This window comes from Erythrolamprus reginae, chromosome 1 (assembly GCF_031021105.1).
Source record: "Erythrolamprus reginae isolate rEryReg1 chromosome 1, rEryReg1.hap1, whole genome shotgun sequence".
Lineage (NCBI taxonomy): Eukaryota > Metazoa > Chordata > Lepidosauria > Squamata > Dipsadidae > Erythrolamprus > Erythrolamprus reginae.
In genome coordinates this window covers 215,478,184-215,493,821 of record NC_091950.1, presented here as the reverse complement: position 1 = coordinate 215,493,821, position 15,638 = coordinate 215,478,184, and positions in this window count along the sequence as shown.

The following is a 15,638-nucleotide window of genomic DNA, read 5'->3' as shown; positions in this document are numbered from 1 at the left end:
TACATTTATACATTACCATCTTAGTTGCAGTACCTATAGGTACTACTTCCCTGTTTATTGTTAAACTTTTGAATTTCACTTACATAGTGTTCCATTGCAAGCTTTGCTCAAATGATGGTGAAGCATTGCCTGGAAAGAGAGTGCTGAACTCTGTTGCTACTAGGTTCCTCTTTACCTTCTTCCTTCTTTGAGCCACATATCCCTTCATTTGCTCATATCAAAAGGAGCTTTTTCTCTTCTCTACTCCTTTTGTAGAGTTTCAACTGTCCTGACCAGAAACTTCTAACTATGATTGAAAAGTAGAAATTCTCTCTTTAAACTCCTTTACCTTTACTTTCAGTAATGTGAAAATGTGGCTCCCCTACAGATTGGAAGAGAAATATTGCACACATCTTGAAGATTGTCCATGGTGTTTGGGATCTGTCCTATTAGGCCTGATGCAAAACATTCCTATTTGTTCTCTACTTGCTCTGGTCTTGAACTCCTAGAAGTGTCCGAGAGAGGAAGGGAGGGAGGGTGGGAGGGAGGGAGGGAGGCAGGAAAGAAGGAGGGAGGGAGGGAGAGGGAGAGGGGAAGGGAAGGGAAGGGAAGGAAGGAAGGAAGGAAGGAAAATCTCATTTTGATCTCCCCTACCAACCTTGCTTGCCAAACTCCTGTTTGATCATCCAATGAGATTACTCTCAGAAAATTGGGCTAATTTATATGTCCTCTTGAACTGCATCAACTAGATCAGCAAGAACAATATTCCAATCAAGCACAATGAGCAATCAACAGCACTCAGGATATTATTAGCAGTAATTTAGCAACCAATGTCAAGGCAAAGGCAGAGAATACTGTTCACACAATGTTTGTTATAAAACACCTATAGAGATAGAATCACATCCTCATTACATTTTATTGTAGCTTCTGAAAAGAATTACATATGTATAACCCATGATAAATATATGGGAAATAAGGCCTCATACATCATATTCACAAATTCTGGAGACAAGCTGTTCCACTGATCAATTGTTCTAACTGTCAGGACTTTTTTCCTTAGTTCAAGTCGCTTCTCTCCTTGATTAGTTTCCACTCATTGCTTCTTGTCCTACTTTCAGGTGCTTTGGAAAACAGATAGACTTCATTTCTTTGTGGCAACTCCTGAGATATTGGAACACTGCTATCATGTCTCCCCTCATCCTTGTTTTCATTAAACTAGACATGCCCAGGTCCTGCAACCATTCTTCATATGTTTTAGCCTCCAGTCCCCTAATCATCTGTGTTGCTATTCTCTGCACTCTTTCTAGAGCAGTGTTTTTCAACCTTTTTTCTTCAGGGGAACCCTTTGATGTTGTCAGATTTCTGGTGGTACCCTGGTTGAGAAACACTGCATTAAGCTGTACATCCTGAAGCTGAAACAGAATTCTTTTATTGGCCAAGTGTGATTGGACACACAAGGAATTTGTCTTTGGTGCATATGCTCTCAGTGTGCATAAAAAAGATACATTTGTCAAGAATCATGAGGTACAGCACTTAATGATTGTCATAGGGGTCAAATAAGCAATCAAGAAACAATCAATATAAATCATAAGAATACAAGCAACAAGTTACAGTCATACAGTCATAAGTGAGAGATTGGTGATAGGAATGATGAGAAGACTAATAGTAATAGTAATGCAACTGTTGTATCCTGAAATGGCTACCTTGTAACTCCTGTAAATAGTTTGTTCCTCTTTCCAGCGCTGTCTGAGCCGAAGCAGGAAGTCGCTCCTGATTGGCTCAGACGCGGCCGGCTCTAGCTTTGGCGGGAACCGCAAATGTATAAAAGGAGCGGTTTCTCCAGGCAGAGTCAGTCAGTACTCGCTGAATTGTCACTTTGCCTTGCTGAGCTGTCACTTGTTCTCTGAGCTGAATAAAAGTACCGATTGCTCAAAACCCTGCCTCTGGGTCTACTTCACTGGCGACGAACGGACGGAAGAAACATCGCGTGCAATATGAACAAAGTCCAGATCGGCCAGGCTCCGGAACTCTTCGATCCCGAGAAGACGACCTGGGACGAGTATATGGCCACCTTCGAGATCTTCCTCGAGGCGGCGGGAATAGAGGACGCTGAAGCCGATCGCAGACGGGCTATTTTCCTTAATTACTGCGGCCCAGAAATCCGTGGACTTGCCCAGACTCTCACCGAACCGCAGCAAGCAAGAACCGTAGCATGGGACGTCCTACAGGAAAAGCTAGCGAGCCATTTCAAACCGACCAAACCGGCTATGGTTTTTCGGCATCAATTTTCCATGATGGCTCAGAAGGAAACCGAGTCAATCAACCAGTTTACAACGCGGCTTCGAACGGTACTTGCTCAATGCAAGTTTAAAGACCCGGAAGCTCGCCTCACCGACGCCCTGGTTTTCGGCATGAGAAGCGCTACAGTGAGAAATAAACTCCTCACCGAAGAAGAGCCGACTCTACAAACCGTGATTAAACTAGCGCAAACCGCAGAAGCAGCCGACGCAGCGGCGAGAGAATTGAAAGAGCACGGAAGGCGAGAACTCATTGCCAAAATCGACTCCGCGTCTCCCAGCGCCGTGGAAACAGACGACCTCAGCCAACCAACTCTCAGCGGGGACAACTGCCTCCTGGTGCAAGACCAGCCGAGACACCTTAGAGCTACTCACCCAGCCCCCTGCGCGGGCTGCCGGGGAAATCACCAGCGCCATCGATGCCCCTTCCGAGACGCTACATGCCGCCGTTGCAACCGGAGAGGCCACATCGCCATCGCATGCAGAGCAACAGCACCAGAAGAAACATTCGCCACACCGCAATACCAGCGACCACAAAACCAGACCCCCCAATCGCGAGAAAGGAGACCGTTCCGCAACTCGGGTCAAAGGAACTACTCAACCGCTAACCGCGACTACTATAGAGGTAACTCTCAATTTTCCGTGAATAACACGGCAACCAAAAAGGGGGCTAAAATTGTTATCTCACTGTTACTGAATAACCAGCCTTGCTCAATGGAGCTGGATATGGGCTCTAGATATACCATCATGCCCTGGGAGAAATTTAAACTGTATATGCCTAATGTGTCTAAGGCTGACCTAAATCAAACCTCTTTAGTGATCAGAGACTTTCAGGGGGGAGTAATCTCGGTCCTGGGAACAGCAAATGTACCTATTGCATTCAAGAATGTTAAATGTACCCTTCCCATGCTTATTGTAACGGGGGCCAAGCACTCTCTTCTGGGTTTAGCGTGGATGGAACCGTTGGGGATCGAAATTTCGGGTGTGTGTAATGTAAATTGTGATAATGTGCCTAACTTTGTGAAAGAGTTCCCTGAGGTGTTCAGCCCCACCTTGGGCTTGTATAAGGGGCCCCCTATATCATTCTCTATTGACCCCAAGGTCCCACCGATCAGACTAAAACCTCGCAGGGTCCCCCTTCCGCTTCTCCCCAAACTAGACATACAGCTAGATAAACTTATTAGCCAAGGTATTTTGGTCCCTGTGGAACAGGGGCCATGGGAAACTCCTATAGTTACACCCCTGAAGCCAGATGGTTCTTTAAGAGTTTGCGCTGATTACAAATCGACCCTGAATAAGGCACTCCAACACCACCCCTACCCCATCCCGGTTGTGCAACAACTGCTACACTCCCTGGGGGAGGGGAAAAGGTTCGCAAAGATCGACCTGGCGCAAGCTTACCAGCAACTTCCGGTCGATGAACAAACAGCAAACGCTCAAACAATTGTAACGCACAGGGGGGCTTTCAAATGCACGAGGTTACAGTTTGGGGTAAGCATAGCCCCAGGAATATTCCAGAGCATTATGGAACGCCTATTGTCAGGGGTAAATGGGGCCATTCCATACTTTGATGACATCTTAATTGCAGGGGAAAACCAGGAACAAGTAAACAAAAGAATAAGGGAAGTACTTAAGAGGTTACAGGACAAGGGATTAAGAATCAAGCCTGATAAATGTGTCTGGGGAACCAACAGTATAGAATTCCTAGGATATAAAATAGATAAAGAAGGCATCCACCCAACAACAGAAAAGCTGAGAGCAATTAGAGAAGCCCCAGAACCACGAGATAAGAATGAGCTACAGGCATTTTTGGGCCTCCTTAATTTTTATGCCGTTTTTTTAAAGCAGAAGGCAACAGTAGCAGAGCCTCTCCATCGTTTACTCCAGAAGGAAGCCCGCTGGACATGGGGGAAAACTGAACGTGAAGCTTTTTCTCAAATAAAGAATTTATTAACTTCTAAAAGTGTAGTAGTCCAATATAGTGCTTCACTACCCATTAGGCTCACGTGCGACGCTTCGCCGTACGGCATAGGAGGAGTCCTAGCTCACGTTCTACCTAATAAGACAGAGGCCCCAATAGCATTTTTTTCAAGAACCATGACCAGCACAGAGAGGAATTATAGCCAGTTAGACAAGGAGGCTCTAGCATTAGTGGCAGGGGTAAAGAAGTTTCACAATTATATTTTTGGAAGAAGTTTTGAGCTAGTCACTGACCACAAGCCCCTACTAGGTCTGCTAGCCCCCAACAAGCCCACTCCACCTTTTATGTCTCCAAGACTAATCAGATGGGCTCTTTTCCTCTCAGGGTATCAGTATGAGCTCACCCACAAGGGGGGGAAGGAAATCAATCACGCAGACGGCCTCAGCAGGTGCCCCATAACAGACTTAGTGGAAGACCCTGTTCCTTCCACAGATGTGTTAATGATAGAACTCGAGGATAACCCACTAACCACAGCAAAAGAGGTAGCTGCACACACGCAGCAAGATCAAATCCTTAAACAAGTGGTGAACTGTGTTCTAAAGGGATGGCAAAATGATGTTGTGAAACCTGAATTGTGTGATTTTAAAAACAAAAGACTTGAGTTATCGTATGTAAAGGGTTGTTTGCTGTGGGGGGATAGAGTGATCATCCCCAAAAGCCTAAGGGAAAAGGTACTCAAAATGTTACATGTGGGTCATCCTGGGATTGTCAGGATGAAGAGCCTGGCAAGGGGGCATTTATGGTGGCCAGGGCTGGATGCTGATATTGAAAGTTGGGTTTCAAAGTGTGAACCGTGCCAAGAGTCACGGCCCAGTCCCCCCAAAACAACTCCGGCTGAGTGGGAACAGCCTGCTGGTCCTTGGTCTAGAATCCACATTGATTTTGCTGGCCCAGTGGGGTCCCAGTATTTTTTAATAGTGGTTGATGCCTTCTCCAAATGGGTGGAAATAATAGCAATGAACAACATAACCACAAGTGCCACCATCAAGGTATTGAGTAGACTGTTTGCATCCCATGGTTGCCCAGATATCTTAGTGTCTGACAATGGGCCACAGCTAACAGCCAGGCAATTCAAATTGTTCCTAGATGGCCTAGGGGTCAGACATGCCCTCATCTCGCCTTATTCGCCCTGGGCTAATGGATTGGCAGAACGTTATGTGCGGGTGGCAAAGGAGGCATTGCGCAGGTCAGGCCCTGGGGATGTGCAACAAAACTTGGACCAATTCTTACTCACCCAACACATCACCCCTAACTCGCACACACATGTAAGCCCTGCAGAGTTATTGATGGGAAGAAAATTGAGGTCACCACTAGACAGGTTAAACCCAAGGTTCTGTGTTAATAATAACCAAATGTGTGTAAAACCTGAAAGAGAAATGTATTTGGGACAAAATGTATATGTAAAAAGTTTTGATGGAAATGTAAACTGGATGAAGGGAGTTATTGTTAAGCAAAATGCACCAAAGACTTATATTGTAAAACTAGAGGATGGTCGTTTGTGGAAACGACACATAGACCACATTCGGAAGCGAACAGAAAATCAATTGCCACAAACCGCTGACATGGACTCTCCCCCTTCAACAGACTTTAGTACATTGCCCGAGTTAAGAAACACGCAAAGAGACTTATCGGGCCAGGGGGAACCATCCAGCGACGCCGAGCCATCCTCGTCCTCCGAAGCCTTCGTTGGGCCCGCCAGGCCAAGTCCGCCGCGCCGGGAGAACAGCGGCGAGCCATCCTCCACAGTCAGTGTCGAAGGAGAAATTGAACTGCGCAGGTCAGCGCGAGCTCCTCGGAGGCCCCACCGATTGGACGACTTTGTCACATGGCTTTCTTGATGGATGTGTCCAACTATGAGGGGAGGGGTGTTGTATCCTGAAATGGCTACCTTGTAACTCCTGTAAATAGTTTGTTCCTCTTTCCAGCGCTGTCTGAGCCGAAGCAGGAAGTCGCTCCTGATTGGCTCAGACGCGGCCGGCTCTAGCTTTGGCGGGAACCGCAAATGTATAAAAGGAGCGGTTTCTCCAGGCAGAGTCAGTCGGTACTCGCTGAATTGTCACTTTGCCTTGCTGAGCTGTCACTTGTTCTCTGAGCTGAATAAAAGTACCGATTGCTCAAAACCCTGCCTCTGGGTCTACTTCAGCAACCTTAGAGGATGGAGGCAGAATCAGCAAGTGCTGCTACCGCGTGGGGGTCCGTGGCTGCAGAGTAGCAGAGAGAGGGTGAGAGAGAGAGAGAGGCTGTGCCATGTACCCTCACCAGGAGTGCTGGGCCTAAGCGGGGCAATAAGCAGAGACCATTCACTCCATTCCACCTGCTTTCCCTCCACATTTTGTGGCAGCTGCCAGAGCCGGTGGGAGGGTCGGAGTGAAGGCAAAGCTGGAGTGGATGCCTTCTGCTCCGCCTTCCGCTTCTCCTGCCCTCTCAGGCCCTGAATGTAAGGGGAGTAGTAGGGTGCGCTCTCTTACAGTGCGCTGCGCAGGGAAAAGGGAGACGAGTTGGCCACTTGGCCAAGCACGGCGGCATGTATGCAGGTGCAGGAAGGAGGCATGAGGAGGAGCGGGAGAGAATCTTGAGCCTCGGCCCTGGACTGGGAAGCTCCACATCGGAGGTGCTGGAGAGGCAACCACTCCTGCTGCTTCATCTTCCTCCTACTGCTGCTGCTGCTGCAGCCTGTGCTTTGGTCCTGCTGCTGTAGTGAGGGGCTAGAGGGATGCTGCTGCTGCTGTCAGCACCAACTCCACCACCATTGCCACTCCTCCGGCATATCAATCATGCTCAGCAGCTGCTGGACATGAGATGGAGGAAGAGGCTGCCCCACTGCAGAAACGGGCGGGATTGAAGGGGGTAACTGCCTTGCCTTGCCTTGCCTCGCCTCGCCTCGCCTCGCCTCGCCTCGCCCTGCCTTGCCCTGCCCTGCCCTGCCCTGCCTTGCCCTGCCCTGCCCTGCCCTTCTTATTAAGTCATGGAACCCCTGACTGGCCCTTGTGGAACCCTTGGGTTCCACGGAAGGCTGATTGAGCCTTAACTTTCTTGTTTCCACCCTTGCAGATATTATTCTGTTATAATTATGAGCCCTTCTTTACATTTTTAAATACTTTATGCAACTGTGCTGGTTTTGTCTGAGGTCTCTTTATTATTTCTCTGTGATGTTGCATTTGATTGGGCTTTAATAATCTAGTTTTTCAGAATTTTCCAGGCATCTTTCCAAGAGTCTTCAGAGAGGGGCGGCATACAAATCTAATAAACTATAACTATCATTTTACCAATATTAGGAAGAATTAAATCCAATATAACCGACCCTCTAGTTCCTTTCAGTACATTTTGAATAACAAGGCATATCAACTAGGCATGTCAGGAAACTTCATTATTCCCAGGCTCTTGGTTGTATCATTCATCCCAAGATCAAAGAGGAGAGAAGGCTAATGTTCAGTTGGCTTGATTATTATTATTTAATATATCCTTCGTATTCACATCTAACAGTAACCAGAAGATCTACCTGTTTCATTAATAAAATACTAAGAACAGGATTATGGGAACATTCCAGTGTTGCTGGGGAGAGGCAGATATGGCGGGGGCCACAGAGTTAGCCGTTCCAGGGGAACGAGGGATCGTTGCTTAATAACGATCCCTTGTTCTGGCTCCGTGAGCCCAATCTTGGGTACTGGTGATGAGTATAACTCTGGCCCTGGGCTCAGGTTGCTGCTGCTTAATGCCAGGTCGGTGGTAAATAAAACTCTCCTCATCCGGGATTTGATCCTGGATGAGGAGGCCGACCTGGCATGTATTACTGAAACCTGGCTGGGCCCAGAGGGAGGAGTTCCTCTCTCTGAAATTTGACCCGCTCCCTTCTTAATCAGGGGGGAGTTGGGGAGCCCTTGCAGAGCAGTGCCGAGGATTTTAACACGTTTTTCGCTGATAAAATCGCTCAGATCCGGGCCGATCTCGACTCCAATTGGGAAACAGAGTCGACTGACAACGAGTCAGTCGAGGTGACTGGGGCACGTACTTGTCCACCTGTCTGGGAAGAGTTTGATCTGGTGACACCTGATGAAGTGGACAAGGCCATTGGATCTGTGAGTTCCGCCACCTGCTTACTGGATCCATGTCCCTCCTGGTTGGTCTCGGCCAGCAGGGAGGTGACACGGAGCTGGGTCCAGGAGATTACCAACGCTTCCTTGGGGAGGGGAGTTTTTCCAACTCTCTATAAAGAAGCGCTTGTGCGCCCCCTCCTCAAGAAGCTCACCCTGGACCCAGCCATACTTAATAACTATCGCCCAGTCTCCAACCTTCCCTTTATGGGGAAGGTTGTTGAGAAGGTGGTGGCGCTCCAGCTCCAACGGTCCTTGGAAGAAGCCGATTATCTAGGTCCCCAGCAGTCGGGTTTCAGGCCCGGTTACAGCACGGAAACTGCTTTGGTCGCGTTGATGGATGATCTCTGGCGGGCCCGGGACAGGGGTTTATCCTCTGTCCTGGTGCTCCTTGACCTCTCAGCGGCTTTCGATACCATTGACCATGGTATCCTTCTGCACCGGCTGGAGGGGTTGGGAGTGGGGGGGCACTGTTCTCCAGTGGTTCTCCTCCTACCTCTGTGGCCGGTCGCAGTCAGTGTTAGTGGGGGGTCAGAGGTCGACTCCGAGGTCTCTCCCTTGTGGGGTGCCTCAGGGGTCGGTCCTCTCCCCCCTGCTATTTAATATCTACATGAAACCGCTGGGTGAGATCATCCGAGGGCATGGGGTGAGGTATCATCAGTACGCTGATGATACCCAGCTTTACATCTCCACCCCATGTCCAGTCAACAAAGCAGCGGAAGTGATGTGCCGGTGTCTGGAGGCTGTTGGGGCCTGGATGGGTGTCAACAGACTCAAACTCAACCCGGATAAGACGGAGTGGCTGTGGGTCCTGCCTCCCAAGGACAATTCCATCTGTCCGTCCATTACCCTGGGGGGGAATTATTGACCCCCTCGGAGAGGGTCCGCAACTTGGGCGTCCTCCTCGATCCACAGCTTACATTAGGGAACCATCTTTCAGCTGTGGCGAGGGGGGCGTTTGCCCAGGTTCGTCTGGTGCACCAGTTGCGGCCCTATCTGGACTGGGACTCATTGCTCACAGTCACTCATGCCCTCATCACCTCGAGGTTCGACTACTGTAACGCTCTCTACATGGGGCTACCTTTGAAAAGTGTTCGGAAACTTCAGATCGTGCAGAATGCAGCTGCGAGAGCAGTCATGGGCTTACCTAGGTATGCCCATGTTTCGCCATCACTCCGCAGTCTGCATTGGTTGCCGATCAATTTCTGGTCACAATTCAAAGTGTTGGTTATGACCTTTAAAGCCCTTCATGGCATTGGACCAGAATACCTCCGAGACCGCTTCCTGCCACACAAATCCCAGCGACCGATTAGGTCCCACAGAGTGGGCCTTCTCCGGGTCCCGTCAACTAAACAATGTCGGTTGGTGGGCCCCAGGGGAAGAGCCTTCTCTGTGGCGGCCCCGACTCTCTGGAACCAACTCCCCCTGGAGATTAGAACTGCCCCTACTCTCCCTGCCTTCTGTAAAGTTCTTAAAACCCACCTCTGTCATCAGGCATGGGGGAACTGAAACATCTCCCCCGGGCATGTACAATTTATGTATGGTATGTTTGTGTGTGTGCTTGTTAGTATATTTGGGTTCTTTTTAAACTTTTTTAAATATTTAAATTTATTTGGATTTGTTACGATTTGTTTATGCCTTGTTGTGAGCCGCCACGAGTCTGCGGAGAGGGGCGGCATACAAATCTAAATAATAAATAAAATAAATAAATAAATAAACATTTAATATATATTTTGTATACCAAATGCTATGCTAATTTGAAAGAAAACTATACAGTGATGCCTCGTCTTACAAATCCCTCGTCATACAAACTTTTTGAGATACAAACCCAGAATTTAAGATTTTTTTGCCTCTTCTTCCAAACTATTTTCACCTTACAAACCCAAGCCGCCGCCACTGGGATGCCCCAGAGGTGGGGTTTTGAGGACTTCCATGTTTTTGCGATGCTGCAATTTCGCTGAGGCTCCCCTCGCTGGGAAACCCCACCTCCGGACTTCCATTGCCAGCGATCACCCCTTTTTGCACTTCTGGGATTCCCCTGCTGGGAATCCCCTGCAGCATCACAAAAACATGGAAGTCCAGAGGTGGTGTTTCCCATGGAGGGGAACCTCAGGGGATGCCAGCAGCGCAAAAACGGGCGCTTTCTGCTGGCAAAAGGGGTGAGTTTTGGGCTTGCATGCATTAATCGCTTTTCCATTGATTCCTATGGGAAACATTGCTTCGTGTTACAAACTTTTTACCTTATAAACCTCGTCCTGGAACCAATTAAGTTCGTAAGATGAGGTATCACTGCATTTAATTAAAACCGTATAAGCAACCTATTAACAATGTGACAAAATTTCTGTAAGGAGGTAGGCATTGGAGAAAAAGTGAAAAAGGTATGTAAAATCTAAGGGCAGCTACCCAATCAAGTGTCCATTTTGACAGAAAGAGAAAGTAAGAAAGGGAAAGTAAAGGAGTGTATTACAAATATGCAAAATGTGCATAAACAAAGTAATGAAACCAATTGATATAGTTCAGAGAGTATGATTCAAGAGGATATTGTCTCTCCTATGAATAGAAATGAAAATAATTGAGAGGTTTCAAGTTGCTATTATTATATATGACTATTTTGCAGATTTTTTAAAAATACAAATGCTTCATTTAAATATTTCATCTAAAAGCAATAGCTGGGCAATCCCTTTATTAGGCTGAATGAAAATCATGCACATAATGTGCCCAAGCTTTCAGCTTTTCCAGAATATTTGGTAGGACTTTTTTTTGTATGTGTTCCTTTCACTGGCCCTAATAAATGCAATGCCCAACAATGGATTTAGGCATTAGATTTTCCCCTGTGCCCACATTGATCTGACTGGGGCTGAGTGAATGGCTCATGAGAACTGAAAGAAAAAATCCAGTCCAATTTTTTTTTCTGCCTCTCAGGAAGTCTTTAAAAGGGGACATAGTAAGGTGGGAGACACTGGAAGTCAGTTTGAATTTACTCTGCATGGCAGAAATTAGCAGTTTCTTAATAGCAATAGTTCTTAGACTTATATATCATTCTCTTCAAAACCAAATAGTTCATAATCATACATAAAAATAAAAATCTTCCAATGATGTCATTTGAGGAAATTAATAAGCAAATTGTAATGCATAATTAATTAGCTCACATCTCACAAGATTAAAAGACAAGTCAAATGAAGGCTCAAGAGTAAATGCATGCAATATAGGTGAGAAATGGAGAAAAACATGGAATTGAGAATGTAGGCAGTGATTTCATGAGCCTGTCTGAAACTCTCAGCAAATTGAGCAAAGGTTGCTAGAAAGATTGGGATTAGCCAGATATGCAAATCGGTGCATGCTTCCCTACATAGAAAAACAATTTAGACTATTTTTCAAACCATCTTATTAAATAAGGAAATGCTTGAAACAATATACTGAATAACTTCTATAATTCCTCTGACAGCTTTCAGCAAATGCTAATTTCTCTGGCTCCTTCCAGAAGTTAAATAGAGTTTGTTATACATTTAAATCAGAATCTCAGAAATTAAGTTAAGTGGGAAATTACATGCATATACATGGAACAAAAACAAAAATATTTTTTAAACATTTCATCTATCGCAACAGTGATTAACAACATTTTTTCTTCAAATTCTCAACTTATTTTAATTTAGTTCAATTATTGTCAGTCAGCTTGGATTCTTCAATGAGAAGAAGTTTGGATTCTTCAATGAGAAGATATGACAAATAAGAATATCAGTTATAAGTATGGGTTATAAGTATGCCAAAAATTTTACTGCCACACTGTGGGTGTGGCTTATTTTGTGGGTGTGGCTTAATGGTCATGTGACTGGGTAGGAGTGCCTTGCCAGCCATGTGGTCAGGTAGGAATGGCTTGAATGATCATCATTGTTCAAGTGAACTGTTAAGTCCTCGATTTACAACCTTACCAGTGTTGCTTGCTGGCATGACAATTTGCTTCATGTTTCCTGTGCTCTCCTTCCTGGGTCACCCTCCTGCCTCAGGCTGGGTAGCTAGGTGAACAGGTGCTGACAGAAGCATAAATGCTGCCAGCCCTGCTTCCATCCACATCTTCTGCTTGCACTTAAGGTGGGCAGGAGAGAGGGAAGCTTGTCCGAGGCCAGGAAGGAGGAAAGAGGAAAAAAGCAAGTAGCACAACCGCAGTAGCAGCAGCAGTAGCAGAAGGGGGGGAAAGGAGAGCCTAGATGAGACCAGTACTCCAGGAAGTGACAGCCGCTAATCACTGTGTTCCACCCCGTCCAGCCTGCTGTCCACCCCTGGTTTGAACCCAAACTTTCGAAGGCCAAGATCCAATTGCTGTTCTCATAGACCAGTGATGGTGAACCTTTTTTTACTCGGGTGTCAAAAGAGGGTGGGTGGGTGCTATGGCGCATAATTCAATGCCTGGGGAGCTGCAAAAACAGCTTCCCCCACCTCCCAGAGGCCCTCTGGAGGCCAGAAATGGCCTGTTTCCCAACTTCTGGTGGGCTCAGTAGCCTCATGTTTCACCCTCCCCAGGCTCCAAAGGCTTCTTTGGAGCCAGGGGAGGGTAATAATGCCCTTCCCCCTTCTCCAGAGACTCTCTGGAAGGCAAAAAAACCTCGCCAGAGCCTCTGTGCAAGCCAAAAATCAGCTGGCCATCACGCACATGCACGTGGGAGCTGAGCTAGGGTAATAACTCACGTGCCAGCAGATATGGCTCCACGTGCTACCTGTGGCACCCATGCCATAGGTTCACCATCACTGTTATAGACCATACTCTATCTGCGGCATCTCAGTTTTGAACCATAGCTACAATTTTGCAAATACAAACATGTGCAATGCAAATTGTTGGGTTTTTTCCTTTGCTATCTGTTTCACTATTTTATTGCCTTTATGGATTGGAATGAACATCATTTATTCTCTAGGACATCTTTTATTCATGATTAACTAAGCTGAGTAGCTGTTTGAATACAATCCACATATTATATATTGAGAATTGTCACAATATTACCTAGAATTCTAAATAGACTGCTGCCATCACTACTACCTTCCTCATAGGTAGAATTTCAAAATTCACACAGACCATTGTTGCTACTGTTGTAGCCTTTTGCAAATGCTAGCATCTGGCAGATGAGGTTTTGTTGTGATCTGGCTGATGAGTTTTTCGAAACCTGAAAATTGAGTCCAAAAAGGTTGCAATTCTGTCACTTTTGGATAGCCTTTGGAAAATCCTAAATTCTGACATTGATCCCCATGGATTACAGATTGCATAATGTGCATGCTAATTTGAAGTGACTACAACAGCTCAAGAAATATGTCTTGAGCATCACCCATGTGAGTTGCTGAGAAAGAGAGGAGATCCAGTATTCTTATCTGAAGGCCTTGCAAGACAGAAGGCAAAGCATGAACATGCTAAGCTTAGCATGGGGCAGAAGTACAGATTCTGAGTAGCTGGTGTACCCACAGCAGATCAGTGATCTCAGAGCCAGATTATAGTTTTGAACAAAGAAGCAGAAATAAAGGACATTCTGAAACATACAGTACTCGTAAGCCACTTCTCCAGAGGTTATTTGAGATTACCATTAAGCCCTGCTGCATAGAAGAGAGAACCTGTGTAATCTCAGCACTTTTGAGGAGAGAAATAGCTATTCAGTGCTTGCAGTGGCATTTAGCTAAAATAACTGCTAAATTAAATAGCATAACTTAGCATAACAGCACTTTGCTGATCAGTGCTAGCAATGGCACTCAGCAGCATTAGGATTAGGTCACAAACTAGGGAAGAGAGAGTTGTGGGTGCCATTATGAGCTCACTCTTATCCTTATGCTATAAGCCAAGCACAAATGAAATTCATACCTGATTATTTTTAAATTGAAATTGAAAGAGGCTTTCTCCAAGCTTTGATTAAATTGCTGATCAGTTGGGTAGTAAGGTGATTTTTCTACTCCAAAGTTGTTAAGATTCTTCAAATTACCAGAGGTGGTACATGCTTTAAATCCTAACATTACCTAATGGATAAGCAGAAAAGAATAGAAATATACATATCTGAATATGTTTGATGACAAATCTATCTCTCCTTCCTGTAACCTTGACTAAAGTTTAAAATAAGTTCATCTTTATAGTAGAGAAAGAAATATGTCTATGGGGGAAAATAGGCTATATAAGTATGAAAAAGAAAGTAGACTCAAAGCAACTTTGGTTATCACTAGCCCTTAACATCATCTTTTCTAATCATTACAAGAGCTATATATTAAAGATTTCCAGGAGAGCTTCTATCAATAGTCATCCAGCTATTCATTGTGATTATCCAACTATAGCAATCATATCACCAGCAGATATTGTGCTCCAGAGTCCAGGGAAGAGTATATTACATTGCAGGCTTTCAAAATCCCATAAATCTTGATGACCTCCACTGGCCATAAGTATAATGATGATGAAATCTTATTCCTTTGCATCCCTGCACTAGCAGAACCCTAGGAGAATAGAGCTGACACTCATGTTTTTTTCTCAAAATACAACCCTAGAGAGAAATATCCTATTACCAAAAATGAAATAGACTTTGCGTCTTTTTAAATTTTGTATTAACATTCATTAATACAAAAAATACAAGAAATTTGTTTAGCCAATATAACCATTTGTTTGAAGAGAAGAAATAGCAATCCTTGGCAACTGTGGAACATAGATTATATGTGGTGATTGAAATAAAATGGAGAATCAGTTTCAGAAGCCCTAGTTCTTCCCTTTAGACTTTAGCTTTTGTTTAAAGAAAATGACATCTCTAGCACTGATGGTGTTATCTAATTTGGTATTGAAATCTCTGCAAGAAAACAACCAGGTTTAGAGAACACTAAGGACTGGCTTTTTAATATTGGCTTTTCCCAAATATTTTACTATGCAAATTATAGCCCCCTATTTAAGGTGACTTCTGAAAAGCTATTATGTCCAAAGAGGAGACTAGAAATATTTTTCAAGTTTGTCCTCAAGACATAGCATCTACACAAAAGAGGTCCATCGGAAATCCCTGCCAGCTTATTCTAGCTTTATTCATTTCCCCAATATTACTGCAAGATTCGGATGGACCAGGACTCTGATTGAGCAAATCAGACCGAGATAACAGGGGCAGATCATTGTCCTATTGTGTGGGACGAGTTTGATCCTGTGACTCCTGAGGAAGTGGTCCAAGTCACAAGTCACAATCTTTGATTTTTGGTAGTTTGGGGAAAATGTTTTATTTACCCAAAAAAGGGAAATAGAGTGGGGAAAACTGTTTTGCTATATATTTCAGAATCATATTTTGGCCTGGAGTATGT